This window comes from Sorex fumeus, unplaced genomic scaffold, assembly GCF_029834395.1.
Source record: "Sorex fumeus unplaced genomic scaffold, SorFum_2.1 ptg000002l, whole genome shotgun sequence".
Taxonomy (NCBI): Eukaryota; Metazoa; Chordata; class Mammalia; order Eulipotyphla; family Soricidae; genus Sorex; species Sorex fumeus.
In genome coordinates this window covers 50211879-50225713 of record NW_026606059.1, presented here as the reverse complement: position 1 = coordinate 50225713, position 13835 = coordinate 50211879, and the positions used below count along the sequence as shown (strand labels likewise).

Below are 13835 nucleotides of genomic sequence, written 5' to 3'. Positions count from 1 at the left end.
ACTGGCCTGTCATGTGTAAAGCAAGTGCCCTCCCTACTAACTCTCTCCTGCCCCAATATGGGGGTAGGGGGTGTATCTCCTCTAGCTCTACTTCCCCTGCTCCTTGCCGGTGTTTTTCCTGTAGCCTGTTCTAGAACAATACACAGTTTGCCAAATGTGTTTTGGGCATTTCTGCTTCTCCCATTCACCAAGTTCTCGGCTGCCTCTGGAGCCGTCAGTATCAAATTCAGATCCGTATCCCCAGTGTCAGTCTGGGTTCTGGGTGAACGAGAGGGGTGGATGGTGACCCGAAAGTGCTCCTTACACAGACCATGCTCTACCCACGAGGGTGCCCCAAAGGAGGATGAGGGGATCTGCACCCACCCCAGACCACAGGCAATATTTGCAGCAGAATCCCAGAGGGTTTCAGAGGCACACACGGCTCCAGAACATGTCCAGCTCTGAGGGTCCCCTGCCCCACCAGCCCCCACTCCACTACCTGACCACCATGGGGGCCACAGCAAGAATCACTTCGACATAGCCCACACTCAACCAAAGGAGAGCACTGCAGGAACCTTCCTCCTCCTCCTCCTCCTCCTCCTCCTCCTCCTCCTCCTCCTCCTCCTCCTCTTCCTCCTCCTCTTCCTCCTCCTCTTCCTCCTCATTGTCTTTTTTTTTTTGTAACCATACTGACTGTGCTCAAGGCTTATTTCTGGCACTGTGCTTAGGGATAATTCCTGGTAGGCTCAGGGGACTCTATGAGGTGCAGGGGATCTAAACTCAGCCTCAGACAAGGCAAGCTCCTTAACTGCTATATTATCACTCCGGCCTGCAGGAGACCCACTGGCCTTCTCCAAGCCCAGGCTTGGAGCTCAGTAACTTTCAGGCCTCTCAGCCCTAGTTCTGTGCACTAGGCTCCCCCCGCCCTGCCCATCCATCAAGCCCCATGAAGGAACAACTGCACAGCTGCCAACATCCAGAAGCTGAGACCCACACCCACTGCCCACCTGCCCAGGTGCACCCAGCTGCTCACTGCTCAGGAAATGCTCCTCCCTCCTCTACTGATTTTTTTGTTTGGTAGGGGGGGCACACCCAGCATTGCTCAGGGGTTACTCCTGGCTCTGCACTCAGGAACTTCTCCTGGTGGTTCTCGGAGGACCATAAGGGATGTCGGGGATTGAACCTGGATCAATCACGTGCAAGACAAGCACTATCAACCCCTATACTATCTCTCCAGCCCCTCCTCTGCTGCTCTTGTCGCTCGTTCCATCTGGAGTGAGAAGGGACTGTCCCCAAAACACATCTTCAGTTCTTTAATAAATCCTCCAAGTCCTCTATTGGCTCCAGATTTTCTCAAATATTTATAAAAACCACTCTCAGCAATAGTTCTGCCAGCCTATCTCTCATTGACTTTGATTCTTTATATATTTATGAACATGATATCTCCTTCCCTTGGAGCAGATGGCAGTGAGTTAAGTCTTTGGAAAGGAAGGGGGTGTGGGGGGAAAGTCAATGGGACAGAATGTAAACTCAATTGACTCCCGCAAATACTCTTAGTGACTGTTCTGGCAGGGCTATCCTTTCGTTCTGTAGACGTGCTGGCCACCCAGCCAACACCTCTCAGGTCGGGCCCAAGGAAAGCACACTCAGATGTGGGGAAGCCTGGAAGTTCCAACTTGGATCTAGGGAGAAAAGGTCAAGCACAGGTTCCATTCCCACTGGGAACAGTTCTCCTAGCGCAGGGCCAGGACAGAGACCTGAGGTGGGGAGGAAATGAACAACTGCCCAGCACCTCAGTGTAAGTGCAAGCCCTGTGGGTCACCATGACCCACCTTGGCAATTGTTATCCCTCATCTGAAAGAAGAAGGTGGCCCGGAGTAAGAAGAAACATTGTGCTCCAGGTCCCAAGGTTAATCAGGACCAGAACCAGGAGATGGACCCCGATAGTCTGACCCCAAACCCCTAAGCAAGCCACCATCACATGCAGAAAAGAACAGGGAAAATGGATTGCTCCTGCATCCCCCACTACAATACCCATGAGATTTCTTTCCAACCCGGTGAGGCCAATTTTCCCTTTTAAGACCATCAGAAACTTGATTCACACTAATAATAATAAAAAAAATAGAAAAAAAAATAGAAACTTGATTCATAAAGTTCTACTGAAGCAACAGGAAGTCTATGCACTTAAAACCTGGGGAAGTTGTGTCTCAGCCGAAAGCAGGAAGAAGGCCATGAGAATATTAAGACGATCTGAAACGAGCAGCCTAAGCACAGAAAAAAACAGACTTCATGAGGTAAAGGGGAAAAAAATGAATGGAACCCAGGCTGGCAATGGTTTGTTTTTCGAGCAACCGTGCCATCAAGTGCCACATGAGGGAAGGAGAAAAGGAATTAAAGTCAGCACTACACTTCTCCTCCAATATTCTTTCCTTGAGAAACTCCAATTCAAATTTAAAAAGAGAGACAGCGGGCCTGGAGATGGGTCCATAAGTCAAAGCCTGTGCTTGGCATACAGGAGCCCTGGTTTCAATTCCTGGCACTGCACCACCTAGAATGACCCCTGAGCACATAGCAAGGAGTAAAGGAGTAGGCCCCCAGCAGAACTGGGTGTAGCCCAAAACCCACAAAAAAAAAAAAAGGAGAAGTGAGGTCTTAATCTGAATCTTTGAGACTATTACCCACGGACAGTAGAAACGAGGGTCAGGAGGACTGGTCCACAGTTGGAAGCTTATCAAAAGTGGGGGGAAGAGGGAGAGGGCAGTTAGTCTAGAGAAGGGACCACTATGACAATGTCACTTGGAAATGATCACTCTGAACAAGAACTGAGTGATGAAAGTAGGTGAACGGATATTAATAACCTTACAGTACTTGTATAGCAAACCATAATGACCAAAAGGAGAGACAGAGAGCGAGAAAGAAAGAGAAAGAGAGAGAGAAGAGTCTGGTGTAGAGGCAGACTGGGGGTGGGGGTGGATGGAGGGAAATCTAGGACATTGGTGATGGGAAATGAACACTGGTGAAGGGTGAGGGGTGGGTGTTGGAACATTTGTATGAAACTCAATCATGAACAACTTTGTAACTACTTAACTCACAGTGATTTAATTTAAAAAAATTTTTTTTAGATTTGAACTTTGTGCTTACCTAAGAAACACAGGAGATGGATGAGATCGGATGGTATTATTCTGCCCGTTCCTAGAACGTAGTAGCCCCTATAAGGACTCATGGGCAGAGCCAAGGTAAAGAGTACTGTTTCTTTGAGGGGGGAAGGTGTTAAGGCCACACCCTGTGATGCTCAGGGCTTATTCACAGCCCTGTGATCAGGAATCACTCATGGTGGTGCTCAGAGAAATATCTGTTGTGCCAGGAATTAAACTGGGGTTGACACATGCAAGGCTAATGCTTAATGCCCTGCACTATCTCTCAGTCCCAAACTGCACTAACTTCAAATCTGATTTTTCACCAATATAACATTGCCTTTAAAAAAAATCATTGAGATTCTGTGATTCACAATACGGTTAGTGATGACTTCTCACGCGCAGAATTCCAAAACCACACCCATCACTAGTGTACTTCCTCCCTCCCCCAAGGACCCCAATGACCCTCCCTTTCAACATCATCCTCCCTCCCCCATCAATTCAACTGTGTGGTTTGATTCTCCTGTTGTGTTGCCTTTGAGCCTTTGTTGTGTAACTTTGGGTCCCAGGCATGAGGGAGCTCATTCTGTATCTCTCCCTTTCATTCACTTAGCATGATAAAGTCTCTAGTTTTATCCACATTGCTACAAACTGCATAGCATGGCCCTTTCTTTAAGATGCATACTTTTCCATTGTGACACTGCCTTTTCACGACAATATTCACTGAAAGATGGCACCACCAAAGACTGACACACGCCCCAACCACCAAAGCTACAAACCAGGGGTCTCCTCAGTCAAGATGACAGCCATGCCAAGCATGAGGCTACACTTTCCTAACTTCAACTTTCTCAGTCAGTATGGTCCCCCACCCTATCGGAGTCCCTGGATCTGGAGCTAATTACTGTCAGAGACTGAAATTCCCCAATCGGGAATCAAGACATATTTGGTAAGAACCACCTCTTTTGAGGTGGCCTACAGGCCAAGTTGCCAATGTCGAGGGGAGAACGAATGCACAACCACAGAGCCAAGGAGACATCATCAGTCCTTTGCTCATTCTGCCCAATAAACAACAGGGGACAAGAGCGATCATACAGCAGGTAGAGAGATTGCCTTGCATGTGACCGACCCGGCTGCAATCCCTGGCACCACGTATCAATCCCCCACTACTGCCAAGTAGTGATACCTGAATAGAGTCAGAAATAAGCCCTGAGCACCACCAGGTGTTCCCCCAAACACACAAACAAAAAAACCTATACTGTGCATTCAGAAGCTTGCAGAGAGAAGCTTGGATCTGACGATGCCTCGCTGGACTCAGGCCAAAGGTAGCCTCTCCCTCCGTCTCATAAAATGGAAATAAAATCAGGGACCTCAGCACTAACTGTGGCCATTCTGTGACTTAAAAATGAACTTGCACATGCCCCCAGGGCAGCTGGTGTCTGCTGAGTGGTGCCAGGTTCTGCCTCTTAAAATAAGAGCAATGCCAGGCGTATCTCCTGCCTTCCAGAGGTGGAAAATAAGCCCTAGGGAAAGCCACAGAGCTAACGAAGGGTCCTAAGATAGGTGAGAAAAAAGAATGGCTGCCCACAAGCAAAGGTATCTGAAAATCTCCCAGAGAGGAGTGCTAGACACCAGCCAGAGGCCAGGTACCTCCAAGTACCTCTGGGCAGGAACCCGCCCTCTCTACTCTTACACCCTGGTCCTCCTTAGAACCGAAGTCTTTCAAGACCTCAAATATGCAAATGACATCAGGGAGAAAACTCAGAGGCGCTGACCACTTCAGCAAGCCCTCAGCAAGGGACAGAGACTACCTCTCCCAGTTCCCTCTCGGTAACAGGAACCCCGGGGGGCCTGGGAAATGAGCCCAGCTGCAGGGCCTGGCAGCCAATCAAAATGAAGCTTCTTTCCTATTTCCACCCCATGCAATCTTCCAAGAATGGGAGAGACTCAAAGACAGGGTTTAAGCTCCTTTTCACGGGGAGTCAATATTTTCTCAAGGTAATCCTCCCCAGGGAGGGGAGGAGCAATTACCTAGAGCCCAGAAAGAAAAAAAACGGAAAAAAAAGTGGGGGGTGTAGTAGGATGCTTGTTAACAGGGCACAGGAGCCAAAAGGAGAGGCCACACCCATTCCCCTTCTACCATTCATTGCACAAATATCTAAGGAGTCCTGCTCTCCAGTGCTCCGGGAACCCCTCCGCAGGAGACAGGGAAGGTAGAAATCAAAGGTGACTTGAGCAAGACACTTTCCACCACTGCGCCCCTCTCCAGACCAGAACCTTCCGGCTCATTTTCTGACAGCCCAGGTCACCACAGCCCATTTTACAGAATCCGAGAGAGAAGGCGGTCTGTCCAAGGTCACACGGGAGCCAGGGACGATCCGCAAAGTCCCGGTCCCCAGCATCGGTCGCCTCCTTCGCGTTCAACCCCTCCCCCGCCGACTCCATTTCTGAGCAGCAGGGTGGGGAGCAAAGTCAGGGGTCCAGCAGGGGAAGTCCTCGGCGGTTCCGCTTTCCACCCAGCCCCGACCCAGGGCGACCGAGAAGACACCCAGGTTCGAGCCCCCGCTGCGTGTGTATTCGTTCGGTGCCAGATAAAACCCCGCTCCAAGGGCATCCATCCACCCGTTCACGGTGCACTCCCATTAAAAACCAAAAAAAAAAAAAAAATGATGATGATGATGATGATGATGATGATGATGGTGATGATGATGATAAAAAGATAAAGGGGCCAAGGGGAAGTGCTCCTCCAACAGATGCGGGGTGGTTACCCAGGAGGAAGTGTCGAGGTCAACGGGGAGCTGGTTCATTCCCCCCCTCCAGTTCCTCTTTTCCAACACCGACCTGCCAAGCCCGCCCACTCCCCATGGAAGTTGGCCGAGGGGTGGGGGCCGCGCGGGGGGCGCTGCGGCACGACCCTGCGCTCTCACCTGGCTCACAAGACGTCGGCCCGGCCGAGCGGGGTGCATGGAGGGGTGTGTGTGTATGGCGGGGGGGGTTGGGGATGGGGAGACCGACCACCCCGCGCGTCCCCTCCCTCGGGGCGCGCTCCCTGCAGCCGGCTGCACCCAGGCGGCGGCCCCGCGCGCGTCCTGGGCGTCCTCAGCCCACCCGCGGCTGCCCGGGCCACCCTCCCCCCCACCCAGTCCCGAGCCGCTGGGCGCCTCTCCGGCACCCGATCGCGCCCCGGGCCTCCCACCTCGCCCCCACCCAGCATCACGCGCGCGCGCCCCGCACCCCGCGCGCCCCGGGCAGGAGCCGTGCGGGGGCGGCGAGGGTGGGAACGGGGAGTACCCGGGCGGCGCCGGCGGGGGGTCCGGGTGGCACGTACCTGGCGGGCGGCCGGGCGAGCTGCGGAGCGGGCGTGGGGCGTGGGGCGCGGGGCGCGGGGCGCGGGGAGCGGAGCCGCCGTTTCCGGGTTGGCCGCTCTCACGTCACCGCCACAGGTTCGCGAGCGGCCCCGGCGCGGCGGCGGCAGCGGCCCCGGCGAGTGCCAGGCGAGAAATAACTATAAAAGGAAGAGACGCCTCGAGGAGGAAGAGGAAACGCTGTTTACCTTCGAGAAGCCCCAGCCGCCGGCGCTCGCACAAAAGGAGGACGCTCGCCGACGCCGCCTCCCGCCCCCCGCGCCCGGTCCCCGCCGCATCGCGGGGCCCCGCGTCAGCGCGCGTGGCGCCCCGGGACCGCCCCCCAAAAGGCGGCGGCGGCGACGGCGGCGGGGGAGGGGGCGTCCGGGCGCGAGCCTGGGTCTTGGGGACAACCCCACGCCGCTCCCCCCCACCCCCCGTCCCCATCCCCCAGCCCTCCCGGGACCGTGATGACCTTGGGCGAGTCGCAGCTGCTGGGGTGCGCTGCGAGTGGGGAGCGTGCAGGGAGCTCTGGGCCCTCCCGGCGGAGGGGACACACCAGCTCCGGGAATACGGGGAGGGCCAAGGTCACAACCTGTCGGGCAGGTCACAGCTTCAGCTGCCCCCCCCCCCCGCCCTGGCCCGTGCCCCACCTGGACGTGGGATGATGCCCTGTTGGTCAGGGAGAGGCTGTGCATTCAGGACCTCCATCCATTCCTCACCGTCCCCCCCCCCATTCCTGCGAACCCCAGATGTTCTGGGAGGGCCTGTGAGAACCCGAGCTGTTCTAGGCCCTGGGGGTAACCGCCGGAAGCCCAAACAAAATCCCTGCCCGGAGCTGCTGGGGAGCAGACAATACATGAAATATCTGCTGCGAAGGGTGTTGCCCATTTGCTAGAGAAAGCAAACGCAGACCCAGTAGATAGAATCTGGCTCTCCCATGACTCGGTGCAGAAATTCCCAAGCCACAAGCTTCTCACTGTGACTCCAGGGGAGGTCCCACCTTGGTGGGTAATGGTCAAGACCTCATTTCTCCACCGGCACAGGAAGGACTTGCCTGGAAAATTAAGATCACTGTACTCTGTCCTCGCCTTGCCCCCACGTTCATCGGCTCCGCTAGCACGGCCGTCCTAGCATCGTCTTGAATTGGAGCCAAGTGTTTAAGGAATATAGACCATGTTCATTAAAGTATCTCTTCACTGGCCAGGAACAAGGCACCAAAGGTTACACACACACACACACACACACACACACACACACACACACACACACAAACCCTGGCTGCCAACCCCATTTGGTCCCCAGAGTACTGCCGGGAGTGATTCCCCGAACACTGAGCTGGTCCTCTCTCCTGATCACCTTCAGTTTCCCTCACTCCCACTCCATTAGATAGCTCAAAGGGTTGGAACTCATGCTTTGCATGAAGAAGACCTCACTCTCACACCGTTCCTCCCACCCCGCACCCACACTGTTGTATTGTTTTCCAGCTTTTCTGCCAGTCATACTGGATTGGAGTGCAAACATGACAGCAAAGATTTGATGGAGTTTTTGAGCATTTATGACTTTTCTCTGTATGCCCTTTCTCTAACCCAGGTCCAGCTGGGGTACTGAGAGAATGGGTTTCTTTCCACGAGGACTTCCAAGCAGGGATTCTGATCCTGAGGGGGAAATAAAAGGCGTCAAGATAGGTAAGTGCAAAGAATAGAACAGATGCCAAGATAGCAGCAACCTTGAAGGGGGAAGGGTGAGCACTCAACTCTGAAGCAAAGAACTCCAAGAAGCAAAGGGATCCTCTCCTCTCTCTAGAAGTGTTAGACATCATTTAAGTCAAGTGAGAAAAATGGGGGAAAGCATCTTGTGAGCATCAGTGTCTTGCTGACAGATCTGTTCCCAACATCACTATAGAAGAGTGAGGAAGTAAGAAATAGGTCTTGAAGTATGAAGATAAGAGTAGGGGGGAAAAAAAGGTTTGTGATCAGACCGTACTGAGCTGAGTTTCTTTCCTTCCTTGGCCACTTACCAAGTGGGCATTAAAAATTCCAAACATTTTTGAAGTACAAACCAGGTGCCAAATGTTGTGTCCATCAGATCTAGTGCTTGCAACAGCCCCACAGGGCTCGGTGTTATGCAACAAGATAAGGAAGCTGAGAGAGTTGGAATTTGCCTGCGGTCATACTAATTAGATGTTGTAGAGCTGGGCACAAACCCAGATTGTCTGGTTGCAAAGCCCAGCTCTTCGCCACTCTAAACTTCGTTGCTCATCTGTGAAATGGAATTGATGAGAAACTACTTGATTAGATTATGTTGGGATTGAATAAAATAGCACCCATATAGAAGATTGCACATCATTAGGACCTGGGACACAGGTATCACCATTGTTGTGATCATCACAATATTTGTTAAAGGTATAGGGGTAAGGCACTTCCTGGCATGCCCAGACTTTGCAAGAAGTTTGGCATAAATGTGGGTTTGATGAAGTAAAATTTGGATGTGTGGGACACTGCGTTTGATTCCCAGCACCATTAGCATCAACTGGCATTGGCTGGCCTAAATGGGTGCAGACTGGCATTGACTGCCATAGGTCGACACAGAATGTATCTACCTAGCACAAGTTGGCATAGACTGTACAGACTGGCACAGAATGTCACAGGTTGGCATCAACTGGCACTGGTTGGCATAGAAGAACACTGCCTGTCAGGGTTTTACATGGACAGACACTAATCCACATGGGTCAGCATAAACTGGCAAAAATTGGCAAGAATGGTACCAGCTGGCATAGGCTGGTATCACCTGGCAAATTTGGCACTGGTTGGCATTGGCTGGCACCAATTTTCACTGACTAGAATTATCTTCACTGCCTTACACCAAATGGCACCAGTTGGCATGGGCTGGACCACCCAGCAAGGTTGGCATGGGTAGGCATAATCTGGCACAGATGGGCATGGACTTGTACTGCCTGACAATGATGTCCAACGTTTAATGGCAAAGAAGTTCAACACAGGGAGGCAATTCCTGGCACCAGTGGGCTCCACCAAGCACCAGTTGGCAGTTTGGCAGTGGCACAGACTGGCACGACTGGTATTGACAGGCACCATCTGGCACATTTAAACATTGGCTGCCATAGACTAACACCAGATAACACCACCTGGCACAGATGGGTATTGACTGTCATAGGTTGGTAAGGACTGGAACATTTGATGTGGGTTTTTGCAGCACAGTTTGGTACTAATTGCCACTACCTGGCATGTGTTGGTATAGGCTGGTACCACTTGGTACATACTGGCACTGACTGGCATATACTGGCACAAATTGTCACAGACTGATACTGGTTTTTAGACTGGTAAGGCTGGCACCATCTGGTATAGACTGGCAAAGGTTGGTATACCAGTTGGCACTGAGCAGCACCAGTTGACAAATACTGGGGGCAAGGATGACACAGGTTTGTATAAGCTGGCACTGCCTGGTACATATTGGTATTGACTGGTATAGACTGGCAGATAGTCACAAACAAAGGTTGGTAAGGTCCAACACAGTATGGCATAGACTGGCAAGGTTGGTACCATCTGGTGAGATAGGCACTAGCTAGTGCCTATCCAAGTTAGTATTGAGTACCACCAATTGGAATGAGTTGACATTGACTGGCACTGGTCAGCATGGTCTGATAGTGTCAAGGTTGGCATCAGATGGCCCTGGTTAGCACAGACTGACACATATTGGCATTTGGCTGAGTAGTTTTGGTACAGGTTCTTATGGTAGTAACTATCAGTATTGAATGGCAAGGACCGATAAAGTTAGTATCAACTGGTACTAGTTGGCATAGGTTGGCATGGATTGGTATAGGTCAGTGTGAGTTGGCACATACTTACACATGTTGGTGTATGGTGGCGCTGGTTAGCAGAGGTTTGCATGGGCTAGCACAAGATGTTCCAGATTAGCACTGCCTACTACCTATTGGTACTGAGTGGCATAGACTGGCACAGGTTGTTGCAGACAGTCATAGATTGGGGAGGGAGGACTGACAAGGCTGGCATCAACTGGCAAGAATGACACTGGCACCATGTGATACAGACTAACATGTGTATAGGTTGGCACTAATAGACTATGTGGCACATGTTGGCATAGGCAGATAATTCTTGGCACAAACTGTCATTGCTTGATATGGACTGGTATAAGTTAACATGTGCTGGCATTTATTGGCATAACCTGTTACATATTTGTGCCGACTGGTATTGCCTGGCACATGTACAGCCCTAGAGATCCCCAAGGACCACCAGGGTGGCCCCTGGTAAGTCCAGGCATGACAGGGCCTCAGGAGGATTGCATCCTCAGGCCCTTACATTGAGCTACCAACCTGCATGGCTCAGAATCCATGGGAGGGACCCCAGGGCTTAGTATCACTTTATTGGTAGGGCCCACACCCCTACCATGAAACAAAAACATAAGAACAGCTACTAACCATTCCCAGTGACACTGAAAGGGGCTTCCCAGCAAGCTTCATGCTGAGAAATGCTGAGAAATCTGCCCACAGGGCAATAGGGAGTGGTGGGACCTGCAGACGAAGAAGAGTCTGTCACCTTTTTTTTTTTAATTTTTATTAGTGAGTCTCGTTCGTTATCGGAATTAACCAGACAAATCGCTCCACCAACTAAGAACGGCCATGCACCACCACCCACGGAATCGAGAAAGAGCTATCAATCTGTCAATCCTGTCCGTGTCCGGGCCGGGTGAGGTTTCCCGTGTTGAGTCAAATTAAGCCGCAGGCTCCACTCCTGGTGGTGCCCTTCCGTCAATTCCTTTAAGTTTCAGCTTTGCAACCATACTCCCCCCGGAACCCAAAGACTTTGGTTTCCCGGAAGCTGCCCGGCGGGTCATGGGAATAACGCCGCCGCATCGCCAGTCGGCATCGTTTATGGTCGGAACTACAACGGTATCTGATCGTCTTCGAACCTCCGACTTTCGTTCTTGATTAATGAAAACATTCTTGGCAAATGCTTTCGCTCTGGTCCTGGAGCGATAGCAGGGCTGGAGCGATAGCACAGCGGGTAGGGCGTTCGCCTACAAGCAGCCAACATGGCCGACCCGAGTTCGATTCCTCTGCCCCTCTCGGAGAGCCCGGCAAGCTACTGAGAGTATTCGATATGCCAGACACAGTAACAGCAAAGTCTCCAATGGAGATGTTACTGGGCCCGCTCGAGCAAATCGACGATCAACGGGAGGGCCTTTACCTTTTATTAGTGAGACACCATGAGGTACAGTTGTAGACTTACAAATGTTTGTGCTTGGGTTTCAATTATACAATGATTGAATACCCATCCCTCCACCAGTGCCCATTTCCCATCACCACGGATCCCAGTATCCCTTGCACCCCCCATCCCCCCATCCCACATCTGTCACCTTTTCTTAAACACTCATCTTTCATATCTTCATAAATCCTTATTTTTTCACAAAACAGCAGGTGACTGCTTGCAGAAAGCAAGTGTGCGGTCACTCACACAGAGTTCCCTGAGGATGACCCTTAGATCAGCAGCAGCAGCCCTGACAATGGAGTCCAACAGTCAAGTCTCAGCCCTGCCCATACACGTTGACTCAGAAGTTCTGAAGTGGCACCCAACACTGGGTTTATCTCACCCTCCTGTTGATTTCCAAGCAGCAGAAGCTTGAACACAGCAGAGCTATTTCTCAGAGTACATGTGAGAGGCACCTAGAGAATTCATTAGCCTTCTAGTATCTAAGTACCAACCCAGGATTCTGATGGAACTGAATCAGACTTTAGAGTCAGACTTTAGAATGTTCATTAAGTTCAATTTGTTATTTTTTTTTTCTTTTGGATTTTGGCTCATACCCTGTAGATGTCTCTCCCAGCTCTGTTTTCAGGGATCATGCCTGGTGATGCTTGGGCGGGGATGGTCCGAGTAGTACTAGGGATCAAACCTGAGTTATCTGCTCAGCCCTTAAAGTTCTTTAGTGTAAAGCCAGGGCTAAAAGCCTGAATCGAGATGCAGAGGAGCTGCTCGTGGGTTAGTGCACCTCCCACCCCCACCCCCAGGGTTGCTCATCCTTATTCTGAGAACAGTATGGTGATCAATCACACTGAATTTTTCAATAGAAAATATTTCATGCATGCAAAGCAAGTGCAGAGATGGATAAAAAAATAAAAACCCAAGTGCCCGTCACCAACTGTATCAGCTTATTACTTGCCTGGTATTATGAGTCAAATTATGTCTCCCTCTAAAATACCTCTGCATCTGAATGTGATTGTATTTGTACTTGAGGAGGTGACTAAAATGAGCTCATTATCATGGCCCTAATCCGCTCTAACTGGTGTTCTTGTAGACAGAGGAGACTGGGATAACAATAAAAACAGGGAAGATGGCGTCTGCTTATCAGGGGAAGTCACAGAGAATCTGCCAAGCTGTGCCAATACCAACATGTGCTAGCCTGTACCAATCTGTACCAATTGGCATCAATCAGTGCCAAAATTTGACAGGTGATGTCAACCCATGCCAACCAATGCCAACTGGTGAAGGCATGCCAGTCAGTGCCAGCATATGCCAATCAGTGTCAACCATGCCAGTCTTGTGGGGAAGTGACAACCCAAGTCAGCTGAAGCCAAAACATGCCAGCTGGTGCCATCACATGCCACTTGACTTGACTTTCCGTTAATTGTCGATTTGCTCAAGCGGGTGCCAGTAACGTCTCCATTTGTCCCTGTCGTGTGCTAGTGTAGCCCAGTGGCATCTGTTCATTCTAGGAACACGAAGAGCCTCAAACCAATCATTCATGATCTTGATGAAGAAGTCTGACCATCTGGTAGGTGGGCGGCCACACGGTCTTTTGACGTCCCGTGGAATCCAGTCAGTAACGGCTCTAGTCCAGCGGTCCTCTCTAAATCTTATTACGTGACCAGCCCATCTGATTTTTGACGCCTTGACAAATGAGACAGCATCCCTGATTCTTGATCGTCGACGGAGGTCAGAACTCTGGATTCTTTCCTCTCATTTGAGTGAAATGTGATATTCCAAGCACAGCTCTTTCAATTCCTCTTTGGGAGACCCGTATAGCATTCTCATCCTGTTTGCGTAGGGCCCAGGTCTTTGAGGCGTTTGTTAATGCAGGAAGAACAGTGGAATCAAAGAGATGTGCTCAATGCCGGAGGTTCTTCGTCCTCTTAGCTATTTCTTTGACGGTCTTGAAGGCGTTCCAAGCTGCTCTCTTCCTCCTGCGCAGCTCAGGTGCCAGGTCATTTATCATGTTGACTTCTCGACCTACATACACATGACTGTTGCATTCAGAGATGGTTGCTCCATTGAGAGCAAATGGAGCATCAGGAACGAGGCTGTTTCTCATAAACATTGTCTTTGTAAACATTGATGTGCCATCA

At 51.1% G+C, this 13835-nt stretch overlaps 1 protein-coding gene across 7 annotated transcripts in view; it reads right to left on the bottom strand.

Annotated features, from left to right (window-relative positions):
• CYRIB (CYFIP related Rac1 interactor B) overlaps nt 1-6762 on the bottom strand; it is a 142020-nt gene extending 135258 nt beyond the window's left edge. For 5 of the 7 annotated variants that reach the window (XM_056138167.1, XM_056137917.1, XM_056138246.1 and 2 more), the window contains exon 1: nt 6439-6762. The gene's annotated coding sequence lies outside the window, so the exon portion shown is untranslated. The remainder of the gene's footprint in view (nt 1-6438) is intronic. The other 2 variants (XM_056137850.1, XM_056137995.1) reach the window with 2 other exon arrangements.
• Between the last annotated feature and the right edge of the window lie 7073 nt (nt 6763-13835).